Genomic DNA, 20265 nt, shown 5'->3' with positions numbered 1-20265 from the left:
ATACCTCAAAAGTCACCTCAAGAATCTATTAAAGACCTCCATTTCAAAGCAGAGTCTCTTGTTACCTGGGTTCAGGCTTCCGGCTCCCTGTATTTCAGACGCTCTGAGCTATTCAGAGTGTCCTGTGCAGAAACCTCAGCTGTAATGCATTTTGACTCCTGCCTTTTAGAGAATACCACTGAGAAGTGTCTCTTAGCAGCAAGTATTTGCTGATTTTTGGCATACTTTTCCTGTTATTCTTGATTCATGTACTCCTAAAGCATCACAGACATTATCATCCCCAGTGCACAACTGAAAAGTTGTGGTAGAAATGTATAATAGAAACCACCATGGGACAAGCAGTAAAGCAGTGAGAAAGCCATCAATAGGAACCAGAAGTCCCTGCATCCAAGTTCTCTAAGTGCCTTGAGTAGTCTAGATTCTCTCCTTAACACTCTTGACAAATTATTTATAGATGTATTCACACAGTCAGTGAGATATAAACATGTTCCAGTTATATCATTCAAATCAAATGACAATTATGCCCTTAGTTTGCCAGACAATGCTTTGCCAAAGAAGGTTTGCCAGAAATGTTTTGCCCAAAGAAAGGGCATCTGCAGCATCTGCAGCAGAGACACTATAAAGCCTCCCCGGGACGAGTCTGGCGTGTCTTCACGGAAGGCTTCAAGGTAAGTGCATGCACTTTGTGAGCTCTGAAGAAAGAGGTTAATATCCCTGCAATATCCCACTCCACTTCTCCTGCCTCTCACAGCCACTGCCACAGGGGACTGCCCGTGCCAACAGAACTGTTCAATACAATTCCAGGGCCTCTCGGTATCTTCAGTCTATAAACTGTCTCTGCCATTCCTGTTTCACAGGGTTGCCAGTTTCCAGGAGAGAAGCATTTCCTCAAAGGTAAGAGCCTGAACAATACTCTCCTAGACTAAAACAGGACTTTTATACAGCTGCATGAGTTCTTCTTGCAAATCTTACATTTCTGCTGACTTTTGCTTAGGTAATGCTGTTGAAAATAGGGAAAAAGTAATTTTCCAAGTTAAGTTTACATCAAATTGGATTTCAGTACTTGCTTCTAAGAGATATTCTGGGAGACCAGCTTAGCAAGTTATTACCTAAAGAACAAGAAGTTTTCTCACTGATACAGGTCCTGTTATTCACAGTGATCCACAACCTTTTTCCTCACCAGAAAGCTCTGCTGACACACTTTCAATAAAGTGCAGCCATGGCTTCCGGAGATGCCGAGATGGCTGTTTTTGGGGAGGCTGCTCCCTATCTTCGTAAGTCAGAGAAGGAGAGAATTGAGGCTCAGAACAAGCCCTTTGATGCCAAGTCATCTGTCTTCGTGGCTCATCCTAAAGAATCCTTTGTGAAAGGGACAATCCAGAGCAGGGAAGGAGGGAAGGTCACTGTCAAGACTGAAGGTGGAGAGGTGAGTGAGAAGCAAAGCTGAAGGACACCATTTGATCCCCACCCTCAGCTCTTATCTGACATACATGCATCTCCTTCTTCCTCTGACAGACCCTGACTGTGAAGGAAGATCAAATCCACCCCATGAACCCTCCCAAGTATGACAAGATCGAGGACATGGCCATGATGACCCACCTGCACGAACCCGCCGTGCTGTACAACCTCAAAGAGCGTTATGCAGCCTGGATGATCTACGTAAGTAGCAGCAGCAGTCTGCCTTTGGGTGCCAGCACGATCTGCTGAGGGGAAGCCAACCTGCTGTCTCCCTTCCCCACAGACCTACTCAGGTCTCTTCTGTGTCACTGTCAACCCCTACAAGTGGCTGCCGGTGTACAACCCGGAGGTGGTGTTGGCCTACCGGGGCAAAAAGCGCCAGGAGGCTCCTCCACACATCTTCTCCATCTCTGACAATGCCTATCAGTTCATGCTGACTGGTGAGTCCTTTGAACTGCTCTTCCAATGAGCTACCTGTAGGATAGGGAAATGTAGGACATTCTCTGGAAATCTGGTGCAACTCTGAAAATCTTGTGTGTGTGAGAGTGATGGAGGAGGAAAGCACTCAAGTGCCAGTAACAGTGGTGCTGTGAGCTGAGAGTCTGTGTTCCATTAGAACTGATAAACAGCTGGACCTAATGCAAGTAATCTGGAAGAACTAAATTGACTGGAAAGAAGATCTCTCTTTTCTGCTGTAGGCTTTAGTGACTCTAGTGGGATCTGACATATGTGCATAGTTCTTAATCACTAAACTATTCTGTGCCAGAGAGTGCAGAGCACAGCTATGCCACACTTGCCCTGTGAATGATGTGAAAAATTGGCAAGCTGGAGTGTTAAGGTAAACCAGAAAATCTTTCTCTGCACTGAACAGGACATAAGATTCACCTGATTATTATGCAAATTGCATTCATGATGGAAAAGAGGAGGGGTGGTCAGAAGCACTTACAGCCTTTAACGATCTATTTAACCTCTATGCTGATAGCTGCAACTGACAGTCACTTGCACCTTCCAGTGAAAAGTAAACCTCAGAAAACAAAGTCAAGGAAAAAAATCAAACTTTCAGCACTTAAATTGAATGGCTTTAAAAATGTTCTTTCTACTTTCTCCTCTTCTTCCCATCTCTTATTTTCTTTCCCTTACGTGTGCACTGAAAGATGTGCAGGATTTAAATCTTCCTTTGTTGCAAACTGTGAAACAGATCCAGAATCATGAAATGAAAAATTAACGTTAGCTATGCATGGTCTCAGGAATACCTGACTGAGGAAAAAAACTCCAAACCCCAAAAAGAGAGATATTAAAAATAGTGAAAGAAGGTCATCAGACCTTTCTGATGTTCATGAGACCTCCAAATTTCCATAAGATTACTCAGCAAAATGTTAGCTTCAGAAGAATTTACACACTGTTGAACCCAAACTTCAATGGTTTGCTACAGTTGCTTACCTAGTAAGAGAGAAATAAGCAGTCCCATGACGAGACAGTGCCTCTGAAGATATAAGACTACAAAAGCTACCCTGAAGTGATGTCTTTTCTGATCCAGTTGAAAGTATTGTGGGAAACACCAAAAGTATGCTTTAGAATTCCTGGGGCTTTTCACTATCTTCAGTCTCTTCATGCTCTGGAAGCTTCAGCTTATATTTTCCTCATAGTTTTATAGTTGTTATCCATGAGCACTGGGAAAAGCTTTCTCATCTCTGTCTTTTCACAGATCGGGAGAACCAGTCCATCCTGATCACGTAGGTACCCTCCCTGCTCGGGTCCCTTGCAGGGCTGCCCGGTGCCAGGGGACCTCCTGCCTGACCACAGGCTCTCTGCTTCTGCCTTTGCTTTGGCAGTGGAGAATCCGGTGCAGGCAAGACTGTGAACACCAAGCGTGTCATCCAGTACTTTGCAACAATTGCAGCCAGTGGGGACAAGAAGAAGGAGGAGCAACCAACAGGCAAGATGCAGGTGAGTTGGGAAAACAAACTGAACACTCAACATGTAGTTGCCAGGTCAGCTGAACTCTATCAGTGAATAATGATCACCCTGCTTATTAAAACCACATTTAGCATCAAATTATTAACTGATAATTTTGAATTGAAGCTTTCCTCTGTTTCTGGCATGATTATTTGGAAAGGATAGCTACCAATAATGACCATCCTGCAGGGAATGCTTGAGGATCAAATAGTTAATTAGTAGATACTGTCTCGAATCAATGCTTTCCTCCATTCCTGGAATATTTGGGAAAGGATAACCTCCAATGATGATCATCCTGCAGGGCACGCTTGAGGATCAAATCATCAGCGCCAACCCTCTGCTGGAGGCCTTTGGCAACGCCAAGACCGTGAGGAATGACAACTCCTCACGCTTTGTAAGTGGTTGCTTTGCACACAAATCCCTTCTCAGCAGAGCAGTAGTCATGGGCTAGTGGTGTTCTCACATAAGAGGTGGTGGAGTCAGTGTCCCTGGAGGTGATAAAAGACAGGTAGACATGGCACTTCAGGACATGGTTTAATTGTGATGGTGGTGTTAGGTCAATGGTTGGACTCAATGATCTCAGAGGTCTTTCCAACCAAAATGATTTTATGATTCTATAAGCAGCTCATCCTGGAGGTCATCTCTAACCACATGGAAGACAAGAAGGTTATCAGGAGTAGCCAGCATAGATTTACCAAGGGGAGATCCTGTCTAATTCACCTGATAGCCGTCTATAAAGTTATGACCAAGTGGGTAGATGAGGGCAGAGCAGTGGCTGTCATATATCTTGACTTCTGTAAAGCTTTTGACGCTGTCTCCCATAACATCCTCATAGAAAAGCTCAGGAGATGTGGCACAGATGACTGTCAGTGAGGTGGATTGCAAACTGGCTCCACAACAGAGTTCAGAGGGTTGTCATTAGTGGCACAGAAGAGGCCTGTGGCCAGTGATGCTCCCCAGGGATCGGTACTGGGTCCAGTTTTGTTCAATATCTTTACCACAATCTGGATGAGGGCATTGAGACTACCCTCAGCGAGTTCCTGATGATACAAAACTGAGGGGTGGCTGACACCCCTCAGGCTGCACAGCCACCCAAGAGCTGGACAGACTGAGAGCTGAGTGCAGGCAAACCTTATGAAGTTCCATGAGGACAAGTGCAGGGTCCTGCATCTGGGGAGGAATAACAGCAGGCACCAGGACAAATTAGAGGCTGCCCTGCTAGAAAGCAGCTCCACAGAGAAAGAGCTTGGAGTGCTAGCAGACAGCAAGTTCTTCATGGAACAACAATTTGTTCTTGTGGCAAAGAGAGCCAATGGGATCCTGGGATACATCAAGAAAAGTGTGGCCAGCAGGTCTAAGGAGGTTCTTCTCCCCCTCTACTCTGCCCTGCTAAGGCCACACTTTCAATACTGTGTCCAGTTTGGGGCTCCCCAGTTCAAGAGAGACAGAGACCTGCTGGAGAGAATCCAACAGAGAGCCAGGAGGATGCATAGGGGACTTGAGCATCTCCCCTGTGAAGAGAGACTGAGAGCCCTGGGGCTGTTTAGTCTGGAGAGGAGAAGGCTGAGAAGGGATCTGATCAATGTCTATCAATAGCTGAAGGAGTGGGGGGCAAGTGGAGGGGGTCAGGCTCTTTTCAGTGGTTCACAGTGATAGGACAAGGAACAGCAGGTTTAAACAAGAACAGAGAAGATTTCACCTCAACATGAGGAGAAACTTCTTTACAGTGAGGGTGATGGAGTCCTGGAGCAGGCTTCCCAGGGGGGTTGTGGAGTCTCCTTCTCTGGAGACTTTCCAAACCCACCTGAATGCATTCCTGTGTGGACTACCCTAAGTGATCCTTCTTTGGCAGGGAGGTTGGACTGGATGACCTCTTGAGGTCCCTTCCAACCTCTGATATACCGTGATATTGTGATAAGGAGATGGCAATGAAATGCATCTAGGCTGAAATGTTGCTGCTTCTCCTTAACAGGGCAAATTCATCAGAATCCACTTTGGAGCTACAGGCAAACTGGCTTCTGCTGACATTGAAACTTGTGAGAGACTCCCCTGACCTCATCATATTCCTTCTAACCCTTCTCTGTTCTGTTCTAACTCTGTCCTACTTTCCTTGCCAGATCTGTTGGAGAAGTCCAGAGTCACTTTCCAGCTCAAGGCGGAACGAAGCTACCACATATTTTATCAGATCATGTCCAACAAGAAGCCAGAGCTGATTGGTAGGAAGAGCACTGACTTTTCTGAAGGAAAACCAGTGAGCAATATCTTACTGCATAATCTGGAAAGCTAATTATGCTTGTTTTTCTCCTTTTGATGATTTCAGACATGCTCCTCATTACCACCAACCCTTATGACTTCTAGTTTGTGAGTCAAGGTGAAATCACCGTTCCAAGCATTGATGACCAAGAGGAGCTGATGGCTACAGATGTCAGTAACTTTACCAAACAGGCCATCTGGTGGCTACAAGTCTGGTACATACACATTTATGTGACTGTTTCTGTTGCCAGAGTGCCATTGACATCCTGGGCTTCAGTGCTGATGAAAAGGTGGCCATCTACAAGCTGACAGGGGCTGTCATGCACTACGGGAACCTGAAGTTCAAGCAGAAACAACGAGAGGAACAGGCAGAGCCTGATGGCACAGAAGGTACCAGCAGATTCATCAACCTTTCCCCAAAAGCTTGTCTTTGTCACCAAAAGAAGTTCTTAGGTAGATTTCAAGCTTTAAATATGCAATTTGTAAACTGAAAAAATGATTTCTTCAATGCCCAGGTGACAGTTGTAACATATCTGCTGATAACTTTACTCTGAGACTACTTAATAAGAGACCGTGTGTACACTGCTAGGTGTAGATGTCAATCCCTGTACCATGGTTAGTGAGTGGTACGGGGGTTGGAACACACCTTGCAGTCTCTTCTGTACTGTGGAGTTGGGAAGTGGTTCAACCCTAACAGGACGGGAGAATGTGCTCCTAGTGACCCTCATCTCTTGACAGGAGCTCTGATGTGAGGTATGTAGTTGATTAGTCAGTGTCAACAGCTCTGAGTGAAAGTCCCATTTCCATGTATGAAAAAGGGTGAAAGCAATGGATGCCCTTGAAGAACATGAGTAGAAGCTGAACCCCAGAAAGTGCTGTAGACTCTTGAACCCTGAAGACAACAGAGAAATCAGCTTTGTAGCTTTGACTCAGATATTTCTGTGCAACTCTGTACCAGTGAACATTGCTGTAACTTTTGAAACAGTCCCTCAAGGAACAAATCTCAGCTGTCCAATATTTGTTTCTCTCTCACTCAATTCTGGCCTTCAGTGGCTGACAAGGCTGCCTACCTGATGGGCCTGAACTCAGCTGAGCTGCTCAAAGCCCTCTGCTATCCCCGAGTCAAGGTCGGCAATGAATACGTGACCAAAGGTCAAAACGTGACCCAGGTGAGAGCTGAAGGTGGAACAGACAAGACTGAAAGAGTACTTTAGTGGTCTTCTTTGACCCTAGGAGGGAACTCTGGATCTTTTTTTCTTTGCTAAAGGTGAACAATGCAGTTGGTGCCCTGGCAAAAGCTGTCTATGAGAAGATGTTCCTCTGGATGGTTGTTCGCATCAACCAGCAGCTGGACACCAAGCAGCCCAGGCAGTACTTCATTGGTGTGCTGGACATTGCTGGCTTTGAGATCTTTGATGTAAGCAACAGTTTTACTGGCATTTTAATACAAGGACAATTCAGAGTAAAGGGAATTCTGAGAGAGATTTTTTGATCAAGTTAGTATCTTCCCACACTTATTTGCAGGGCTTTTTAATCCTTTTTAATCCTGAAAATAATAACAATAATAATAAAAAACTAACTCCTAATGACACCAAAATTGAAACCTTCTCTCTTTTCTGAATGAAAAGCCTATCCTATAGAGATAGCATAGGAAAACTACACAGGAAGAGGTTTTGTATTTATGGCGTCAGCCACACTGAATTAGGATTATGCAAGAAACCCCCTTGCTGTTATTGCTGAAAGCTGAAAATGTTGCCTATATTCTTATGTCTGGCAGTTCAACAGCTTTGAGCAGCTGTGCATCAACTTCACCAACGAGAAACTGCAACAGTTCTTCAACCACCACATGTTCGTGCTGGAGCAGGAGGAGTACAAGAAGGAAGGCATTGAATGGACATTCATTGACTTTGGGATGGACCTGGCTGCCTGCATTGAGCTCATTGAGAAGGTACCTTCCTGCTCAAGTCTGTTATATGTTGGATCTTCCATACTTCCAAGAGACAAGCTTAAGCATGTGAGAATATTCTAGCTTTTGCGTATGAGATCATACTCAGTTATGAGGACTTTTGGTAAGAGAATTTATTTCCAGAATACAAAATGATGTTACCTAAAAGACTGCCATATTCTGTACCTATCTGTTGGGAGGTTTTCTGGGGAGGGCTGCATTTTGTGAAGTTGTATTTGCAATTTTCTCATCAGCAAAGGTATTTAGGTAAGTTGAAATGGAACAGAAACACTAAAAAAAGTTGAGCCTTAGTTAATTTTCTCTGACATTGTCATGAAATGTCTCTGACTCTAGCAACTTTCCAACCAAGAGATGTCTCCTTTCTAATCTGTTTCTTCCTCATCAGTTGCAATATTTTGCAGACTGATGGGCTGAGATGCTACCAGAAAAACACTTTCATGTAGCTTTCATGTTGATAGCATTTTTCTCATCATGACCATCTTTTTCACTCACTTCTTGTGGCACCTTCCAGCCCATGGGCATCTTCTCCATCCTGGAAGAGGAGTGCATGTTCCCCAAGGCAACTGACACCTCTTTCAAGAACAAGCTCTACGACCAGCACCTAGGCAAGTCCAGCAACTTCCAGAAGCCCAAACCTGCCAAAGGCAAGGCTGAGGCTCACTTCTCCCTGGTACACTATGCTGGCACTGTGGACTACAACATCACTGGCTGGCTGGAGAAGAACAAGGACCCTCTGAACGAAACTGTCATTGGGTTGTACCAGAAATCATCTGTGAAGACACTGGCCTTGCTCTTTGCCAACTATGGTGGAGCAGATGCAGGTCAGCTCTGTGAGAAATGTATTTTCTGTGTGGGAGAGAGTCACCAGAGAATGACAGCCATAAACACTGAACAAGTTCTTTCCCCAATATACTACATCTATAGTTTATCTGTTTGGGGGGGGGGATTTGGGGAGGTGGGGGATGTTGTTTCTTTGTTATTTTGTTATTATTATTTTTTAAATTTTATTTTCTCCTCTTCCATTTACAGATGCTGGTGGTGGTGGTGGCAAAAAGGGTGGCAAGAAGAAGGGTTCCTCTTTCCAGACTGTCTCAGCTCTTTTCCGGGTACTGTTATCTCTCTGTCATGTGAAGAAAGAGGGAAAACTAATATTAAAATGCAAAGGGCTGTTTTGTGTTGCAACAGTGGTGAAAAGCTTTGGAAATTCCATATCAGGATCTGTTTAAATTTGGCTGAAATGTGATAGTCAAAAATAAGGACTTATTCCTCAAAGATTCCATCTTTTTCTTTGTTCTTTGGGGTTTTTTGTTTGTTTGTAGGGAATTTATATTTTTATGACTTTGGGTCAGGCTAGAACTCTAAGTTTAGCATTCCTACATTTCTGTGAGGTTGGTGTCTTTAGAAGAGTGTTCTTCTGAAATACCACTTCAAGGTGATATTTATCTTATTTGGAAAACCAGCACTATTTTAAATTCAGTAGATTGAGTTTAGAAGGCAAAATGTGAAACACCTCAAATCCAAAAGCTTTATTTGGAATTGTAAATTGTACATTAGTTTGCGCTGGATCAATAGCAACACAGCAGTAGTTCAGTCTTCAAAAATGTTGTTCACAGTGTTCAAACAGAAGATCGTTATTGTGGCTTTCCCTAAGTGTTCTGAAATCCAGATAATTCTGAGAAGTCATAAAGTCATGAATATAGGCTTAGTGCATCACACACTGGATGTAAGAACTCACATTACCTCCTGGTCCTCTAGGAGAACCTGAACAAGCTGATGACCAACCTACGGAGCACTCACCCCCACTTTGTCCGTTGTATCATCCCAAACGAAACAAAAACCCCTGGTAAGATGCTCAAGCAGAAAGAGAACTCCCTCTGGTGCAGCCCTTGCCCTCTGCACTGGACACTGTGACATTGCCTTGTGCTCTGTATTGCTAGGTGCCATGGAGCATGAGCTGGTGCTGCACCAGCTGCGCTGTAACGGCGTGCTGGAAGGGATCCGCATCTGCAGGAAGGGATTCCCCAGCAGAGTCCTCTATGCTGACTTCAAACAGAGGTGAGAGCACAGCACTGTCCAGCACCATTAAAACAAAGCTGGGGCATTCAGATGGCTTCATTCAGGCTGGACCCTCTTGTCAAAACCAGCTGTGTATGGGCTGGTGGTGTCCAGCAGTTGGTGTATGGTGGCTGGGAAATCAACCTGGTCTTTGTCTTTGTCTCTTCACAGGTACAAGGTGCTGAACGCCAGTGCAATCCCAGAGGGACAGTTCATTGACAGCAAGAAGGCTTCGGAGAAGCTTCTTTCATCAATTGATGTGGACCACACCCAGTACAAATTTGGCCACACCAAGGTACAAACCCTCCTCTGTACAGGGTTTGTACACACACTCTCTGTGTGCCTGTGCTGTGCTCTGCCTGGCAGTCAGGTGCTGCAATGTTCTCTTTCTCAAGGTGTTCTTCAAAGCTGGGCTGCTGGGACTCCTGGAGGAGATGAGGGATGAGAAGCTGGCACAGCTCATCACCCGCACACAGGCCAGGTGCAGAGGCTTCCTGGCAAGAGTGGAGTACCAGAGAATGGTGGAGAGAAGGTAGACATTTCTCATCTTAATTAAAGTCACTGCACGTGGGGGAAAGTGCTGGCACTTGTCACACTGAAAATATTCCCTGTGCATTTTAATTCTGCTTCAGGGAGTCCATCTTCTGCATCCAGTACAACATCCGTGCATTCATGAATGTGAAGCACTGGCCCTGGATGAAGCTGTTCTTCAAGATCAAGCCCTTGCTGAAGAGTGCAGAGTCTGAGAAGGAAATGGCCAACATGAAGCAAGAGTTTGAGAAAACCAAGGAAGAGCTTGCAAAGTCTGAGGCCAAGAGGAAGGAGCTGGAGGAGAAAATGGTGGCCCTGCTGAAGGAGAAAAATGACCTGCAGCTGCAAGTGCAGGCTGTGAGTTTATCACTATTAATTTATCACTCAGAAAAGGAGTCTAGGCATGCAAACTGCTCTTTATGAAGCTGAAGGTCAGACCATAGCAGACTAAGTCAGGTATTTGTTGAATTACCCATCCCATGTATGTGAAGGTGAGGAAACCACTGTCTGACAGTGACTGTGAGCCTTCTGACATCCAGCACAAACAGGTAGGGAGCTCTGAGTGGGACTCAGAGCCCCTGACCTCAGAAAAAGGAGGCTGCTACAACTGGCCAACATGAAATACTCAGAGCAGATTTTGCCTGACTCTCCAGCCCCTTCTCGGCAGGTGGGTCCTTCAGGGATGATCTCCATCTCATCAGGATGCAGAACAATGTATTCACTTTGGGGTGCAAATGCAAGCCAGATTTGCAACTGGTACATGTCAGTTCAGGTGCAGGAAAAGCCATCCAGCTTTTGCTTAATAATTGCTAATTTGGAAATGCAGCTTCAAACTTCTCTGTAGTCTAAGAATACACAGAGAAGGAGTTTCTGCAGCCCACAAAAGGTTACAGCATCCTCTCCTCAATGCCAACCATCATACCAGGAAAAACGAAAGTGGTGAGGCAAGCCAATCATTTCAGTGTTAACAAAGCAGAGATCCATCTCTGGGAGGAGTGCTCTACTCAGGTAACTTCTTAACTGCAACAGCTCTAAGGAATCAAATAGTAAATAATATAATAGCATGAGAAAGACATTGAGGTCCTGAAGTGTGTTCAGAGAAGGACAACAAGGCTGGTGAGGGGTTTGGAGGACATTGTATGAGGAGCAACTGAGGGAGCTGGGGTTGTTAAGTCTGGAGCAGAGGAGGCTGAGGGGAGACCTCGTTGCTCTCCACAACCCCCTGAAAGGAAGCTGAAGTGTGGCTGGTATTGATCTGTTCTCCCAAGTTACTTAGTGATAAGACAAGAGGAAATGGGCTTAAGTTGTGCCAGGAGAGGTTTAGATTGGAGAGTGGAAAAATTTCATTGCTGCAAGTGGTCAGGGATTGGAACAGACTTCCCAGGGAGGTGGTGGAGTCACCATCCCTGGAGGTGTTGAAGAAGCGTGTAGATGTGGTGCTTCAGGATGCAGTTTAGTGGTCATGGTAGTTGGGTTCTAGTTGGACTTGACGATCTTGGAGGTCTTTTCTAACTGTAATGATTCTGTGATTCTATAACAGCACCTGGCCTTTGGTGGAGCTTACAGATATAGCACACCTGGTAGTATCTTAGCTCAGAAGTGGAGAGTTGGAAGAAATCACAGATTGTTAGATGTTAGTTGAAAGGAGCATTCCCTTAGTAAAGGTAAATTCATAGCCAGACCTCTCATTCTTAACCACCAATAACTTTACCAGCACAATCCTATGAGCCTTCATGGAATAAAATACTGTTTAAAAACACGCACCTAAGTGTTTGCTATTCAAATCTCACTTTACAAAGCCACCTTTAGCTACTCATTAAGTTACTTGAATTACCAACTACGACTGGAACACCACATTTCACTACCCAGTTATTTGAACATTCCAATAGAAAATGGGAATCTGATATATAGAGAAAAATAAATATGGACTTCCCTATAAGATATTTGCCTGTCAAATTCATCTGGGAAAAAACAAATTCATTAAACCAAAAACCCACCAAAGAGTAAGATGGTGATTAGCTGAAACTAGCTTGAAACATCCATGGAAAGATGACAGGAGGCTATGATTCCAGTTGCACAAGGAGCAGTCTTCACACATTTAGGGAGAGAGTGATCTTCTTTCTATTAAATTAGCACAGGGACTACCAGAGCCTTCACTCCCAACATAAAAACGGGCTCAGAAGGATTCAGTTACAAAAGGAAATATCATGAATTTTGGGTCTGTGAAAAAAAATGTCTCCAATTCCTTTCTCCTCCAGGTTCATGAGGAATGCTCCACCTACCACAAGACATTTTTATGAGAGAGAAGAAAGTTTAGGAATCAATCTTGTTTTCAGCTGAGGGGCTGTACAATGCATGCCCCACGGAAACAAACAAACAAACAAACAAAACCCCAAAAAGCCCAACATAAACCCAACAAAACCCAAACAGCAACAACCACAAAAAAACACCAACAAAAAAACCCCAACTAAGATTAAGGTTGCTTCAGGAGAGGTCAGCTTCAGGCCACAGTTTAATATGTGCATATACAGAAAAGTTCAGAAAACAATACAAGAAAATCTGTCTCCCAACCAGGAAGCAGACAGTTTGGCTGATGCTGAGGAGAGATGTGACCAGCTCATCAAAACCAAAATCCAACTGGAAGCCAAAGTTAAAGAAGTAACTGAAAGGGCTGAGGATGAGGAGGAAATCAATGCTGAGCTAACAGCCAAGAAGAGAAAACTGGAGGATGAATGTTCAGAGCTGAAGAAAGATATTGATGACCTGGAGTTAACACTGGCCAAGGTGGAGAAGGAAAAGCATGCCACTGAGAACAAGGTATGAGGCAGGAGGGCTCACTCTCACAGGAAAGACCTCTGATTTGCCATTCAAATTTTAAACAATCTTTTATCTGCATTTGCTCCCTTCTTCTCAAAGGTGAAAAACCTCACAGAGGAGATGGCAGCCCTGGATGAAACCATTGTGAAGCTGACAAAAGAGAAGAAAGCCCTTCAAGAGGCACATCAGCAGACACTGGATGACCTGCAGGCAGAGGAGGACAAAGTCAACACTCTGACCAAAGCTAAAATCAAGCTGGAGCAGCAAGTGGATGATGTAAGCACACAGGCAAAAGCAAGAAGAGGACAGGTGTGGAGTTTGAGGTGTGTGGCAGAACACTGATGGCCTTCTTGTCTTTAGCTGGAAGGGTCCCTGGAGCAAGAGAAGAAACTGCGCATGGACCTGGAGAGAGCCAAGAGGAAACTGGAAGGAGACCTGAAGCTGTCCCAAGACAGCATCATGGATCTGGAAAATGATAAGCAGCAGCTGGATGAGAAACTGAAGAAGTAAGTGAAGCTGTGGGGTAGCTAAGCACTGTGCTACTGAACTTGTCTGTTTGCTTTGACTTCTAAAAGTGATGGTGGTGAGACAATGGAAGAGGTTGCTCAGGGCGGTTTTCATGGCCAGATTGGAAAAGGCCTTCAGAAACCAGGTCTAGTGGAAAGTGTCCCTGCCCATGGCAGAGAGTTTGGAAATAGATGATCTTTAAGGTGCATTCCAACCCAGACCATTTTGTGATTCAGTCTATGATTCTATGGTTTGCTTTGCCCAAAGGAAAGACTTTGAGATCAGCCAGATCCAGAGCAAAATCGAGGACGAGCAGCTTCTAGGTATCCAATTACAGAAGAAGATCAAGGAGCTGCAGGCAAGTCTCTGTTGCTTCCCCTCTTGCACCTAGACTCAGGTCAGGCAGGAGAAGGGCATGGGTGTGAAGGGTCTCTCGTGTTCCCCAGGCTCGCATTGAGGAGCTGGAGGAGGAAATTGAGGCTGAGCGAACCTCTCGCGCAAAAGCAGAGAAGCATCGAGCTGACCTCTCCCGGGAGCTGGAGGAGATCAGTGAGCGCCTGGAAGAGGCAGGAGGAGCTACAGCAGCACAGATTGAGATGAACAAGAAGCGTGAGGCAGAGTTCCAGAAGATGCGTCGTGACCTGGAAGAGGCCACGCTGCAGCACGAGGCCACGGCTGCCGCCCTGCGCAAGAAGCACGCGGACAGAACCGCTGAGCTTGGGGAGCAGATCGACAACCTGCAGAGAGTGAAGCAGAAGCTGGAGAAGGAGAAGAGTGAGCTGAAGATGGAGGTTGATGACCTGGCCAGCAACATGGAGTCTGTCTCCAAAGCCAAGGTATGGAACTTCTGTCAGGTCACTGCTCTATGATGCATGACCTCCTAGAGGACTTTGAACCTTCAGGTTACATTTGGCTGTCATGCACAGTTGCAGCACATTTCATCATAAGAATGTGCTAGAAATTAGTTTGCCCAGTTTCCTTGTGTGGATTTGACACCCAGGCAAACCTGGAGAAGATGTGCCGCACCCTGGAAGATCAGCTGAGTGAGCTGAAGACAAAAGAAGAAGAACATCAGCGCATGATCAATGACCTCAATACCCAGAGAGCTCGTCTGCAGACAGAAGCAGGTAACATCCCTCTGTCACAGGTAACCCTGTAACTGGCACTGACAGGACGCAGTGATGCTTTATTCAACTGTAAGCTGCTGTGCATGGATTTAAAGGTTTTAGTGTTGCTTCCTGAATTAGTCTCTTGTAAAATCTCTCAGGTGAATATTCACGCCAGGTGGAAGAAAAAGATGCATTGATTTCTCAGCTATCCAGAGGCAAACAGGCATTTACTCAACAGATCGAGGAACTAAAGAGACATTTGGAAGAAGAAATAAAGGTAAAGGTCTTTTGTATATAAGGACTGACTTTGGATTCAGATTCCATTTTTTTTCACGATAAAATTGGAATATTTTAGCCATGTCACATTACTTTTGGAGCTCTCAAACTATAAGGACCATTTTGACATCTCTTTCTCTGTGGGAACCCAAACAGGAAGCGATAACGAAATGTTTAGACGGCCTTCATGTCTGTGAGGCCCTGCAGTGTACCCCGAAACCATGTGAGAAAGGATGGGAGTTAAAGATAACAAAGTGCTGCATCCTTGAAGTGGATGGGAAAGGCGGATGGGGAGAAAAGCACCGTTAAAATAGAGCTAAAAGAGTTGGCTTCACAGGGGTAGGCTGTGGGAAAGTGGAACTGTAATGTTCATTTATGTCTGAACCTCTGATCTGTCAGTTTGTATCTCAGCTCACTCTGGTGGAACCCGTTGGATCTGGACCCCTCTACTTCACACAATTTATGTGGCGACACCACACTCCTACAATGTGGGAGAAAAGTTGAGGAGGGCATCACCTCCAACCTGTACACTGAGGCAGGCAAGGGTAGCTTCAGGTCTATATTCAGATTAATGATGACACACAAAATACTCTTATTCTCCCTTTCCACAGTGGAAGCTGAAATTTTAGAACAGAGTTAAATGGATGTAACAATTCCCAGATTCACAGTTGTAGTTTAGAGTTCAGCCACCATTTCTTCTCAGGTAACCCTCGAGATTCTGATGAATGAAGCAATGATGAGTTCCTCAGAACATGGAATCAATGTGACCTTTTCCCTTAGGCTGACTTTAAACGGCAATTCAAAGAATTCTCAACAACGTCCCCTAAGTTAACATTTGGTGTGTTCACTGTCCCGATCTCATTGCCTCCTCAGGCCAAGAATGCCCTGGCCCATGCCCTGCAGTCTGCTCGCCACGACTGTGACTTGCTCCGGGAGCAATATGAGGAGGAGCAGGAAGCCAAGGGGGAGCTGCAGCGAGCCCTGTCCAAGGCCAACAGCGAAGTGGCTCAGTGGAGAACCAAATACGAGACGGATGCCATCCAGCGCACGGAGGAGCTGGAGGAGGCCAAGTAGGTAGTGTCAGGGTATGAAGAAGCCAAAGGAGACAGAATTCAAAGGTGATGTTGAAAGAGACACAGCCAGATACTCCGAGGAACAAGGCATAGATTTGCTTTGAGGAAGGGTAATAGAAATGGGGAAAATTTATCCTATGCAAAGTTTAGTGCTTTAGTAAAGGCAAATGCTGAGGACAGGATAAGTTAAACTCTTCACTCTGTGTGACTGCAGATGTCAAAAGAGTTAAGCTTGCTCCGGTGAAATCCACAATGACTCCTCTGTGCTAACTCTGAGCTGTGCTTATCTCCTCCCAGGAAGAAGCTGGCACAGCGCCTGCAGGAGGCAGAGGAACATGTTGAAGCTGTCAACGCCAAATGTGCCTCCCTGGAAAAGACAAAGCAGAGGCTGCAGAATGAAGTGGAGGACCTGATGATTGATGTGGAGAGATCAAATGCTGCCTGTGCAGCTCTGGACAAGAAGCAGAGGAACTTTGACAAGGTCCTTTGGGCTCCAGCCCTGGGGTTTCAGGGCAGAGCATGTCCTCCGGAGCAAGCACATCCATACTCACATCCCATTTCTCTCCAGATCCTGGCAGAATGGAAGCAGAAGTATGAGGAAACGCAGGCTGAGCTGGAATCCTCCCAGAAGGAGTCTCGCTCTCTCAGCACAGAGCTGTTCAAGATGAAGAATGCCTATGAGGAGTCCTTGGACCACCTGGAAACACTCAAGCGGGAGAACAAGAACTTGCAGCGTAAGTGCCTGGCCCTCTGCTCCTGGATGGCCTTCCTTGCCATCCACCACCCCCACTGCTCCACATGGGTCTGTGCCTGCAGGTGACACAGGTGCCTGTCAGGTTGGTGTGGCAGGGCCCTTGCCATGATGTTCTGTGCCTCCCCTGCCATTGGTCTTTGTTCCCACAGAGGAGATTTCTGACCTGACGGAGCAGATTGCAGAGGGAGGAAAGGCAATTCATGAGCTGGAGAAGGTCAAGAAGCAGGTTGAGCAGGAGAAATCTGAACTCCAGGCTGCTCTGGAGGAAGCTGAGGTCAGTGCCCATGATCACTGTGTGCACTCAAAATACAAGCAAAGCTGAAAGCTGCTTGCTCCCTCTCTGGGCTGGCTGGGGAGTGCAGCCAGCTGAGCTTTCCTGAGATAGTGCCTAATTACCTAGAGAGCAGCTGGAGCTTTATCTGGGTTACAAATGTTTGTGTCCGCTTGTCCAGGCCTCCCTGGAACATGAAGAGGGGAAGATCCTGCGCCTGCAGCTTGAGCTCAACCAAGTGAAAGCTGAGATTGACAGGAAGATAGCAGAGAAAGATGAGGAGATCGACCAGCTGAAGAGAAACCACCTCAGAATTGTGGAGTCCTTGCAGAGCAGCCTGGATGCTGAGATCAGGAGCAGGAATGAAGCTTTGAGGCTGAAGAAGAAGATGGAAGGAGACCTGAATGAAATGGAGATCCAGCTGAGCCATGCCAACCGTGTGGCTGCAGAGGCACAGAAGAACCTGAGGAACACTCAGGCTGTGCTCAAGGTCTGTTCAGCAAAGCTGAAGACAGAGAAATGACATCGCTGCATTTCTGGCCACTGCCACCTCGTAATTCATCCTGTCTCTCTTTCCAGGATACTCAGATACACCTGGATGATGCTCTCAGGACTCAAGAGGACCTGAAGGAGCAGGTGGCCATGGTGGAGCGCAGAGCAAACCTGCTGCAGGCTGAAATTGAGGAGCTAAGGGCAGCCCTGGAGCAAACGGAGCGGTCGAGGAAATTGGCTGAGCAGGAGCTTCTGGATGCCACTGAACGTGTGCAGCTGCTCCATACCCAGGTCTGGCTGTGGTGCCAAAGCAGTTGTGCTGACACCTAAAAAAAGCAGAGGGCTGCTTTATGCCAAGGGGTAGGGTTGAGGCTGCAGGTTAGGCGTCGCAGGCCTCCCAACACCAGTCTCGCAATCGTTCTTTGCACAGAACACCAGCTTGATCAACACCAAGAAGAAGCTGGAAACAGACATTGCCCAAATTCAGAGTGAAATGGAGGATACAATCCAGGAAGCCAGAAACGCTGAAGAGAAGGCCAAGAAGGCCATCACTGATGTGAGTTGGGGATTCCTTTCAGTGCTGCTGGTGGATCAATTCTCCCCCAAACTGTCTCCAGCACTAAAATGGCTTGGACCTTTGCTCTCCTCAGGCAGCCATGATGGCAGAAGAGCTGAAGAAGGAGCAGGACACCAGTGCCCACCTGGAGAGGATGAAGAAGAACCTGGACCAGACGGTGAAGGACCTGCAGCACCGGCTGGATGAGGCTGAGCAGCTGGCCCTGAAGGGAGGCAAGAAGCAAATCCAGAAGCTGGAAGCCAGAGTGCGTAGGGCTGGGATTGGTGTGTGAGTGAGGAGATCCCTTGGAGAGGTATGAGGGAAGCTGCCAAGTTGGGCTTCTGCTTGCAGGTGCGAGAGCTGGAAGGGGAGGTGGATGCTGAGCAGAAGCGCAGCGCTGAAGCCGTGAAGGGAGTGCGCAAGTACGAGAGGAGGGTGAAGGAGCTGACCTACCAGGTAAGGCAGGAGACACACTTGGCCTGACACACTCAGGAAGCCAAAGGTTTCACAAGAAGTCCAAGGCAAAAATGGAACTTTATGGTTTGGATAAAGCAATAATTCTGTCTCTTTCCTCTCTGCTCACTGCTTCAGTCTGAGGAAGACAGGAAGAATATTCTGAGGCTGCAGGATCTGGTGGACAAGCTGCAAATGAAGGTCAAATCCTACAAGAGGCAATCTGAGGAAGCTGTAAGTATCACTCTGAGTGCTTGGTAAGAAACTTTCCAAGTGGGTGGCATTGTCAATGAGGGGGTGAATATAAGGAACTTGGAAAGTGCCACTGCTCAGTAGCGGAGGGCTTCAAGTTCTTTGAGATGCTTGCAAATTGCCCTTTGAGAATGAAATCAGTGGGGGAATGAGAAACCTCACGAGGGGGGAAATGAGAAACTTCATGAGGGGGGAATGAGAAACCTCAGGAGGGGGAAGTGCAGGGAACTGTGTGTGGCATTAGAACAGCAACAGCTGTAAGGACAGTGCTGGTGGTGCAGCAGACTGAGAAGGTTTGAAAGGAAGAGGTTGTGGGAATTTTGGAATTGCTGTAACCATGCTGCTAAGAGATGTGCAGCAGGAGTGAAGCCTCAGCCCTGGGCTCCTCCCCACCGACTCCTTCTGCCCGCACAGGAGGAGCTGTCCAATGTCAACCTCTCCAAGTTCCGCAAGATCCAGCACGAGCTGGAGGAAGCCGAGGAGAGAGCTGACATTGCAGAGTCGCAGGTCAACAAGCTCCGGGCCAAGAGCCGCGAGTTCCACAGGAGGATAGAAGAGGAGGAGTGAGGCTGTCACGAGGCAGCAAAGTGCCCTGAGGGCTGCACAAAATGTGAAGCCCTTGGGCCCTTTCTTCTCTGAAAATCTTTGTACCCCCTCAATGTGTCTAGAGAATAAAGAGTGTAGAGTCCCCTGCATGCACACTCTGAGCAGAGTCTTCTTTGGGGTTTATTTCTGAGTGAGCCTGGGGCACTGCACTGCAGAAGCAGTTTTGCTGCTTCTCCTGCCTGGGGCAAGGGAGAAGCTAGCACAGACTCTGGATTGAGGACCCACAAACTCAGAGGCTGGCCATTGCTTTGGGGACTACTGATGCTTTGGCCTCCTCTCCTCTGTCTCCAGCACCTCCTTGCCCTGCTTCTGTCCTCACAAACTTCTTCAGACTTCTCCCTTTGTCCTTTCAGCACAGTTCACTTCCCTCGTGAAGAGCAAGAGAGGCTGACCCTTTTCCTGTCTCCTTCCCCTGAAGGAATTGATTTAGGGACCTGAACCCCAGACACTGTCTTACTGATAGAAGGAGATGCTTTTTCCCTGATGGGTGGTAAACCCTGGGAACAGAGCGCAGCTAGAAGGAAAACACAGACAGGTTGGCTCCCTAGAGGCCACTGTGACCTAAGGGAGTTATGCAAGGACCTGATAACAAGAACAAAGCAAAACTTAGGACAGAATTATGGAATCCCTTTATCTCTTGCTTGACGTTTGCTTAAGCCTTCTGAAAAATATATGCGTTCGTATGATACTTTCTGTCTGTAGCCGATCATGAATTTACAACTGTAGTATGGACATACCAATGAGCAATTACAAGCTGCCTTCTGATATTACGTTAACCTATATAAAGAAAAATCTTTGTACAATAAATCGTCACTTGGCTTGCATCAAGGCCTCGTCCCGTCTCTCCATCGTAGCATAATGGTGACCCTTGATGTGATGA

General features: G+C 46.4%; 1 pseudogene; it reads left to right on the top strand.

Annotated features, from left to right (window-relative positions):
* The first annotated feature begins 1219 nt into the window (after nt 1–1219).
* LOC128976484 (myosin heavy chain, skeletal muscle, adult-like) lies at nt 1220–19371 on the top strand (annotated as a pseudogene).
* Nucleotides 19372–20265: the final 894 nt, after the last annotated feature.

The sequence above is a fragment of the Indicator indicator genome, chromosome 29 (assembly GCF_027791375.1).
Source record: "Indicator indicator isolate 239-I01 chromosome 29, UM_Iind_1.1, whole genome shotgun sequence".
Taxonomy (NCBI): Eukaryota; Metazoa; Chordata; class Aves; order Piciformes; family Indicatoridae; genus Indicator; species Indicator indicator.
The sequence above is the reverse complement of the archived record's forward strand: the minus strand, read 5'-3'. Positions and strand labels throughout refer to the sequence as shown.